The sequence below is a fragment of the Schistocerca gregaria genome, unplaced genomic scaffold (assembly GCF_023897955.1).
Source record: "Schistocerca gregaria isolate iqSchGreg1 unplaced genomic scaffold, iqSchGreg1.2 ptg000350l, whole genome shotgun sequence".
Taxonomy (NCBI): Eukaryota; Metazoa; Arthropoda; class Insecta; order Orthoptera; family Acrididae; genus Schistocerca; species Schistocerca gregaria.
This window is the reverse complement of record NW_026061810.1, coordinates 4,292,896-4,302,970: the sequence shown is the minus strand read 5'-3', so window position 1 is coordinate 4,302,970 and position 10,075 is coordinate 4,292,896. Positions and strand designations below refer to the sequence as shown.

The following is a 10,075-nucleotide window of genomic DNA, read 5'->3' as shown; positions in this document are numbered from 1 at the left end:
GTTTTAATGTAGCAATTGTGCAGTACGAAACCGTCTGAATGTTGCTGTTGACCATTTTTGGCTTGGAGTTGCTCTTGAGCTTGAAACGCACACAACAAGACCGGTGTTAACTAGCGAAATGGTCGGCAGAGTGCCGTCACCGCGAGTTTTGACTGGCACTTGCACATCTAAAACAACGTCGGAAAGTAACTCGTTCGGCTTTTGAGTCACATCAGGTATGTGTGTTAATTTTGACGCCACTAGCTCTGCATGTTGTCATGCAATTCCTCTACCTCTCAGAAATGATTAAGAAATAAAAGTGAAATACGTGACGAGTGTGACGTTAGGAAAACATTAGGCAGCATGGAGAGATTCTGTATGGGACCACCCAACCCAAACGAGTACTGTGTGGCGTGCTACCCGGGAGGTATTCACCGAGGCAGCTGGCGAGCTCAGTCGGTAGAGCGTGAGACCCTTAATCCCAGGGTCGTGGGTTCGAGCCCCTCCCTGGGCGGAACGGAATTTTGTTCCGCTGCAAATGTAAATTACCATTTTTCTGATTAACGTGATGTAATGGAAATAGGAACTTTAAACTTTGCCTATGTCTCTGTCATTCGCAAGGAAACTGTATTTGAAGGTGAAGGTGATTTTGTAGACATGTATGAAAGACATGTTCTGAAATGCAAGTGTTGTTGTTTGGAGAGCACATCGGTTACGTGTCAGATGTGTTGCCAAGCAGTAATGGGTCGCCATAGCTGCAAATATTGGACGGTAATATGAAGTGTTTTTCAGCTGAAGTCTGATGATGCAGACGACCGTAAGGACGAAGTACCCAAGAGTACCGCTAGGCTGCGCCTCTTTAGCTCAGTGGTAGAGCGCTGGTCTGATAAACCAGGGGTCGTAAGTTCCATCCTCACAGGAGAAAGACGAATTTTGGAAATCAGTTTCGCGTCGTGGAGGTATAGCAAACAGTATCTGTGATGACGAACAATTAGCGACAGACGTTTTATTAAGAATTACTCTCAGATGTGATTAAGGCGAATGGCGCAGATAAAGCATTTGCCAAAGTGGTACAGCATGTAACGTTCCCTCTTTCTGTTTTTTTAGGTTTGATATGTCTGATTGTTATTCTTTATTTCTATTCTTCGGAATCTTTATTTTTATTAAATTGAGCCTGAAACTTACGTAATAAATACTTCGCGTGAAGTACGATTTGCAGCATGAACAAAAATTAATTTCGGAAATTTAATCCACTGAATATTAAAAGTAAAGCTTTTGAACAACGCGCGTGACTGACTAGATACATTCAGAGGGTACGTACATTCGCGTGCGAGTGGTTGCGGTCTGATGAGAAATTTTCATTGTGAAATAATTTCGTCGTAACACACTCGGAGATTGCGAACGTACATTCAGAGTAGAGGCACGTACGTTCTATCATTCCTCGTGGCCTGGGTAAAAGAATGGCAATTATTTAAATCTAAGAGTATTTCTTTTGCATCGGACTAGTATTTTTATAAGAAAAAGAAGATTGCAGGTTCTGAATGTCTCGGCAAAACGAATTGGAAGTAATTTGAGCGGCCACGAAAGGAAAGTAGAGAGCACAATCACGCACCTCTACTGTTGAGCAGTGCCGTTTTGAAGATATTCGGTTCCATCTAAAACTCGCCGTCTCTGCTTAACATAAATACTCCATAGGCATGGGAATAAGGCTTGTTGTGCGATGAAAATAATATAAAACACATCTTGCGTCTTTTAACTCTTTCACTTACCACACACACACACACACTAGTAATTAGACAGTACGACATCCCACCAGCCCATCAGAACAAAAAGTAGTCGTTCATACCAGAAATAAAAAACGAAGGGCGAAATTGTTCCTATGTCTCTCAAAGATAAAACGTTTACCAGATATTTCTCTGGTGTGTCACTGGCACAATTTTTCAGCACCTCTGCGATTAAATCACAATATTTTCAGTTCCTTGACATCGCCCCCTTGGGCGAATTGTCTGAAGAAATGTCAATTTTGCGGACAATGAGCCCAAACACTTTGCACACTGGTAGTCCTTGTCTGTTATTCACACGTAATGGGATTGCACTGTCAGTGTCTCTCTCCCGATCACTTCATTCTACAAACATGGTTTTATGCCAGTTTTGACACATGACAGTGAGGACAAATCATTTATATAAGGATACACAGAACACATGTAAAACACACATAAACTTACATACTATACACACAAAATTATTACATCGTCCTTGACACAAAATCATCACATTTGGATAATTGTTACATCCTCCTATTACCTTCTTTCTTCTCTTTTTTTTGTATTGTATACACAAATTTATTTTATTATTTCTTGGTACATAGCATTATACAAAGGTATTACATTGTTTTATACATAGTCTATCGCTATATAAACAGTCTTCTTTTACACTTGCTGCTCATAAAATTCATAATTCCTAAGTCTTTTTTTTTTATTAAAAAAAATTTTCAGGAAAGTCACATATTTATTAGAGTGTTCGGATCTAGATCGTGGGTTAATAGTCGTGTCTGGGGCAGCAAGAGGTGTTAGCTCTTGCTTAGAGTTGGTTCTGCTTTCCACTGCTTATCTCTTCTACTCCACGATCTGCTTAGTGACATCCTTTCCGTATTTTACTATTGTCTCGTCATGGGTAATATAAACAACAAACAAAAATTCACATGGATTAATACTTAGTCTAACTTAATACTAATACATATATATACATATAAACAAAGGCGTTGTTCAAAGGTAACGTGGGGGCGTAAATCATGAGCTGGGGTAGTCAGACTTTATTTCGGGTTTCAGGAATCTGTGTTTCTACATGTCTTGGCACTTCGTTGGGTGTCCAATTAAACGTAGATTTTGCTTTGCATTTAAATTGTCCTTCTATGTTATGCCGTTAGCCAATAATGTGTCATATGCACATAACTGCACTCGCAACAATCAGTTTGGTGGCGCGCTGCGCGCCGTGTGGAAATCGGCAGTTGCGCGGGCCCACCGCCGTAAAGCGATGCCGCGCGTCTCGGTCCAAACTTTTCAGTGTCTCGAGCAGTGTTCACAGAGTTTGCAAAAAAACCAACCGCACTTGTTTCCACTTGCTGTACACCTTGGCTGTGGGAAGGGACCACTCGGTGCCTCCGAAGTCCACTGCACAAATTTAAGTACTGCACTTCACTATTTGGCTAGCAACGGCACACTGTCCTATGTAGTGCACAAACACTTGTACCGCCGCAGTCTTCGTCGATTCACTATGTCTCTTTTACCTCGAAGGAAAAGGTTCGTGATATGAAACGTATTTTCACTTGTCTGTTTGCATATAGCTCACAGGTCACTGACACTGAATAACATTGTGACACTGTCCTGTCCATTCAGAAACAAAACTGTAGCTAATGATATCACTAGCTTGTCTTTTATGAAAAATGCCCACGTTCGTTATTTGTTCCAGCGATTTTTTACTGAACCTTGTCGGCGTACCTTTTTGCTCATAACATTTTTATTACATAAATTGGTAGGTGGTTGTGTTCTCAGAAAGTACGTGCCTCTAATACTATATTTCGCGATCGTGACACTGTCTGATATCTCATAGAGCATAGGAGAGCACGTTTGAGAACAACAGCATTTTTTTACTCTATGTCGTGCTACTGATGCACTTATGTATTGAAATAACAATACTAGGACATGAACGCACTATAAGTGCTTTTAGAAGTTGTCTACAAATGAGGCAAGGTTTGTTCATTCTCTACCCGCGAGTTACTATGTGGGAGGGGGGGGGGGATTCTTTCATCCTTTCGTCACCCAAGTTTGTAACAACGCATGGTACACACACATCGTAAACATAAAGGAATAAAATAATAATAGGAAATGAGTAAACAGACATAAATAAATCACTATACATAAATTGCTAGGTAGTACAAACAACAGATTAATAATGAAGCTTGGCTGCTGTGCGCTACTGCCTCTAAAGTCTGTGCTCGCGTATATGGTGTTTTTTTTTTGTGTTCATATTTGTGTTACTTCTTCTCCTTCCATCAAATATCTTCCGCTCAGATTGGTCAAAATATTATAAACACATAAAAAAATATAATCAATGTACAGCATCCCTCTAAAGTCAGCGTACATCCTCCGTATTTTCATACTAAAAAAAATAGATTATTAAAATTCTTTGGCGTTACTTGGTATCACGTAGTGTGTTTCTCAGTGATCTTGGTAATGTTTTATTACGTCAATCGTCAGTCATAGTGACATTAATGTAACTTCATGACTTTTCCCCGCCGGTTGAAGTCTCGCAGTATCTCGCCGAGCGCCACCTGTAAATAATTGTGTTTGTTTCGGCGTTACCTCATTTTTTCGGCTAGGTGGCTACCTGTAACTTACCTTATACATACTCCTTTATTTTTTTTAATAAGGGACGGTGTTATGTTTGCTTCAGTTAACATTCACAGATTGTATCTCAACATCGTACTTGCATTCAAACATGTATATAAAGTTAAAAAAAAAATTATCTGTATGACAGTAAGATCACACAAGTTGTTATTCATGTATCCTATCTTTAGGTGCACTTTTCTTAGATCAAGTTACAGTGCGTATGGTATATATATATATATATATATATATATATATATATATATATATATATATATATATATATATATATGTATGTATAGTACCCTACACTTTCATTAGCAGTTAGGAATCCTTTTTTATAATTGCAGCATACAAAAAAAATTTAAGTTCGTGTTTTGTGCGATATATTTATAGATAAAAACTTGTGGTGTGGATACGTCAAAGACACAAAATACTTTCTCAGCAACCTATCGTGTACTTGCGTCACAAAATTAACCTTTGTACCTTAGGGAGTCCAATATTTTTCTTTGTAACTTACCCTGTACCTTACTGCCTTGATACACAAGTGGCAAAAAAAAAAAAGAATAAATAACTTACATCTATTTTGCTGTGAGGTCTGTGCCAATTGTTCGCTCCAGATACCTCCGTACATAAACTTAAAACTAAAATACCACTGTGACCAAACAAAAAAACATTCCGTCAAAACTTACAAGTACACTTCGTGTTAAACATCGCTAGTCAAAATGGCTCTGAGCACTATGGGACTTAACTGCTGTGGTCATAAGTCCCCTAGAACTTAGAACTACTTAAATGTAACTAACCTAAGGACACCACACACATCCATGGCCGAGGCAGGATTCGAACCTGCGACCGTAGCATCCCACGGTTTAGGGCTCGGCGCCTAGAACCGCGAGACCACCGCGGCCGGCAAACATCGCTAGTCACCAACTGACGTGTATGTCCTAGCTTACCTGTGTCTTGCGTCCACGTTCACTGACAAATGTAAACAGAAATAGTGAAATGCTCTGATTCACTTAGCTGCATTAGATGTATTTTCTTTATCCTAATCGTGCTCGTTCCTTTTTTTTTTTTACAGTAACTTATTTTATACTTGTGCATTATTAGGTATGACGTATGATACTTAATTATAGTAGAATTTTCTTAAGTCTCTGTGTGCATACAGCCTTTTGATCTTACCACTGTGAGGGTATGCAAGTAAATAACAACCGTCGTGCGGAATATGTGCGATTACGTACGGACGAGTATATTTCATTTGCCACTTAGCGTTTTTCTTAGCTAGCAAGGAAGATTTCACGTGAGTTTTGAGTAACACCTTTTCTCTGATTATAAATCTGGTAACACCATGTAGCCGTTTATCATAATGCTTCTTTCGGCATTGGGCCTGTTGTGTGATAGAGATTAATACTTGCCTTATTTTTTCATTTAGGTCGACGGGTTGTCTAGGAAAAGACGGGATAGAGTTTACCCACTCATTATTTTCTTTCTTATTGCATATTAGTTCTGACGGCGTAACTGCAGTGTCGTATATTGGGAGATTGTTTACCACCTGTTCAAAAACTTTTTAAGTATTCAATCCATTTAGACTGCTTGTTGGCTACGTATGTCGTCATAAACCTATTCAATTCACGGAATATTCTTTCAATAGGGTTTGATTGCGGGCTATACCGGGATATCAGTATTCGTTTAACCTGTTGTTCTTTCAGAAATTTTTTCCAAGCATGGCACGTAAAATTGGTTGCGTTATCTGTTAAGATCGCCTGTTTTTCCCAACAGACGGGAAGTAGTCGTTTAGCATACGTCTGATAATAGGCTTAGCTGCAGTTGTTTTCGTGGCATATAATTTCACATACTTTGAAAATACATCATATACTCAAATAATATATTTTACACCTCCCCTGGCAGAGGGTGAAGGACCCATAGCATCTATGCATACTAGCTCTAGTGGGTTTTTTGGTAAAATAGGATGCAACTCTGTCTCGCAGTTCAGATTGACAGGCTTAACCTTCTGACAAATAATACAAGTTTTCAAAATTTGTTGTGTGCGTCGAAGCATATTGGGAAAGTGACAGTACATATTTAATTTCTTATAGCACTTGCGGGCACCGTAGTGTCCCCAAGCGTAGTGAGTATGCCAAATTAAACTTTTCTCATATGCTTCGTGCACACAAACGCACCATGTATCGCTGTACATGTTCCTCCTGTAAAATAATACATCCTTGTGTAATTTGTAATGTTGTCTTATGGGTAAAGGGGGGTTATTGTTTAACTGGAATCTAACTTTTCTCCACCGGTCACCTTCTTCCTGTAATTTGGCCATATTATTGCACATATCCAAAAAATATTTCCTGAATTTTGTGTCCTTGATGAGCATAACTTTAAATTCTGTGTTCTCTCCTACCAATTCTTCGAACTCAGGTAGTCCTTGTGGTAATCTTGACAGTGCGTCGGCGATTACGTTATCCTTGCCATTCACATATATAATTTCAAAATCATAAGACTGCAAAAATAACGTCCACCGCGCAAGGCGATTGTGTAGCAACCTACAAGTGAGTAAAAAGCTTAATGCCTGATGGTCGCTGTAGATTCGTATATGTTTGCCAAATAGATAATAGTGGAATTTTTTAATAGCCCACAAAATAGAAAGGGCTTCCAATTCTGTTGTGGAATACCTGCGCTCGCATTCTGACAGAGTACGGCTAGCAAAACTAATTATCTTAACATTGTCGGAGCTAGCGCCTATGTCCAGCTGAAATAGACAGGCTCCTAGTCCCGAAAATGAAGCATCCGCCGCTATACAGAAATCTTTGCTCATGTCAGGATGTTCTAGTATTTTAGAATTAACCAAAGCATGTTTTATTTTTTCAAACTCGGTCTGGCATTGAGGCGTCCAGATCCACTGTTTGTCCTTCTTTAAGAGGCCCAATAATGCAGGGCTATTGAGCAATTGGTTCGGCACGAACCTGCGAAAGAAAGAACACAATCCCACAAATGCCTTTAGCTGTCGTTTTGTGCACGGCGCGGGAAAGTTTTTTATGGCTAACAGTTTTTCTGGGTCGGGTCTTATCCCTGCCGGCGAAATAATGTGACCGAGAAATTTTATGTCTTTTCTCACAAATTTTGATTTGCTAAGGTTTGCTGTGACACCTGCCGCTGAAAGCCTCTGTAACATTCTTTCCAAAAGCTCTATATGTTCTTCCCATGTAGGTGTTGCTATTAATATGTCATCTATATAAACTGTGAGTTTGTCAAGAAGGTCAGGTCCTAAAACAGTGTCGAGCGCAGTTATGAAAACGCCGGCACTAACGTTCAATCCGAACGGTAGAACACAATACTGGTAGGACCTACCTGCAAATATGAATGCTGTATACTTCCTACTATCAGGTGATAGTGGGATTTGCCAATATGAACCACGGAGGTCTACACTAGTTAAATATTGCACCCCATGAAAACGCTGCAGCTGTTCTTCCAGGTTTTCAGCTCGGGTGGTTACTGGAACTATAATCTTATTAATTTCCCTTGCGTCGAGAACGAGTCTCACCGAATTGTCGGCTTTCTTGACCACTAATAATGGACTGCAATAAGGCGATAATGAAGTCTCTATGATATTCCACGAGAGCATTTTCTTTATTTCTTGAGCCACTGCCTCTCTTTGTGACCAAGGTATAGAATAGGTATTCTTACAGAAAGTGTCGTGGGGCCGGACATCCATGCTATACTGATACGTCCTAATGACCCCGGGTCTTTCATCAAACACACGAGCATAGCGTAACAATACACTTCTAAGATCACCCTTCTGTTGTTGTGAGATTTCCGAGCATTCAGATATTTTCTGTTCAATTTCATGCTGCTCTACCTGCTGATACCACAGTTCACTCGAGTCGCTATTTCGTGAAGTATTGACCTATAGGATTTGGATGTGTATATTTCGACAAGCTTTGTCGTTCCTACTCTTGACTTTTATTAAATCCACACTACAGTTCTTTCCGTTAATATATAAATGACACTTTCCAGATTCCAAGTCAATTTTAGCATACTTTTCCCTTAAGAAGTCCATGCCGAAAATGCACCGTTCTGTCAACCCTTCTACAACTAGAAAAATTGACTGAAAAACAATGTCTTCAATCTGCACTTCGACCATGGTTTGCATTTTAATTAACTTGGATTTACCGCCTATGGCTCCTAATATCCGACAATTTTGTACTGGATAGGTCGGTAAAGTCGTGTGGATATTAATCTCTTTAAATAGTGCCTTGGACATCACACTAATTTTCGCACCAGTATCTACAAGGATATGCGTAGGTACTTTTCCTACTACGGCCTGTAAATTAGCTTGTACTATACCATCACCTTCACATGACTGTGGTTCTTCCTCCTTGGTCAATAAATCACGCATATCCGTTTCATCTTGGTACCTGAGCAATTTACTTTCATGACAGCATGGATCGCCCCCACGACAATCTATGGCCAACATTGGGGAGCATAATGAGGCCATGTTTAGTTTAACGCTCCACGGTTCATATCTGTTTGTGTTTCGTTTGCGACTTCAATTATGTTTACCCCTGACGTGTTGCTCCTTGGCTGAGTATTTCTGTCGTGGTTTTGCCCTGAGTTTAGCGAAATAGTGTCACCTAGCGTTTCTGATTGATAGGCTTGGCTGTTAACAGGATATTGCCACTGCCTACTTTGATGATCTCCTGTGTGGTTGCGGCTAAATTCAGGCTGGAAATTATTGTAACTATTTCCCCACTGGTTCCTATTGCCATTTCTGTACCAGTTACGTTTTCGGTCACCGGAATAACCAGAAAAATTCCTATCCCCGTTTTTTCCTTTTCTATTGTATTGCGGATGGCAGGTCTGATTGTAGCAGTTGTAATTTCCTCCCGAACTCGGGCCTGGCATCTGTGCTGTAGGGGCGCGATCGACAAAAGCCGGTCGCGATTCAGCCGCGCACGCTACGTTGTTGACGCCGTAATGCGGCTGGCGCTGTATAAGCTGGTTGCTACCGCTGCCACGAAAATTGTTTTGATAGGCTTGATTTTGCCTAGCATCCTCATTAATTAAATCGATAGAATCTAATACAGATAGGAAATATTCGAGATTGTTCTCTGGTACTTGTACTAATTTTTCTCTGATACTGATCGGTAATTTTGCCTTCAGGATGCGCAGTACGTCTGTGTGTGTGACGGGCTCGTCCCAGAATCGCGTTTTGTTTAAGTATTTTTCAAAATACTTCCGGAGTGATCCAAATTTTGCATTGTATGGCTCCGGGTTAAACAGAGCTTTTCTCAATCTCTCTTGTACACCATGGGATTAAATCACAATATTTTCAGTTCCTTTACAAGCATAAGGTGGGACGAGGCAGTCTGAATTACATTTTATAGATGTATTTCTCGCATGTCTCAGAGCCTCTCGCGGTCGTCGTCGCCGCCGTCGCCGCCGCCACTACTGCAGAAGTAGCAAATGGCCATCGTAGCAAATGCGGCGAGGGACGCCCTGCCTTCCATTCCGAATGCACAAAGTGTATGGTCTGGTTTCCCAGTCTATATTTGGTCGGTCTCGTAAGTGGTTGAATGTAACGAATGGGTGGGAAAGAGCAAGGGGCAGCGGCTGTGTAGAACGAAAACACAATTCCTCAGGGGTTTGAGCGTTTCGAGATGAGTCGTATACAAGTTATAGATGGTCGTCAGTGACCGTGTGACCTAATGGAT

General features: G+C 40.4%; 1 non-coding gene across 1 annotated transcript; it reads left to right on the top strand.

Annotated features, from left to right (window-relative positions):
- Nucleotides 1-832: 832 nt before the first annotated feature.
- On the top strand, nucleotides 833-904 carry Trnai-gau (transfer RNA isoleucine (anticodon GAU)). Its single transcript has one exon. It is a non-coding gene; the product is annotated as a tRNA-Ile (tRNA).
- Nucleotides 905-10,075: the final 9,171 nt, after the last annotated feature.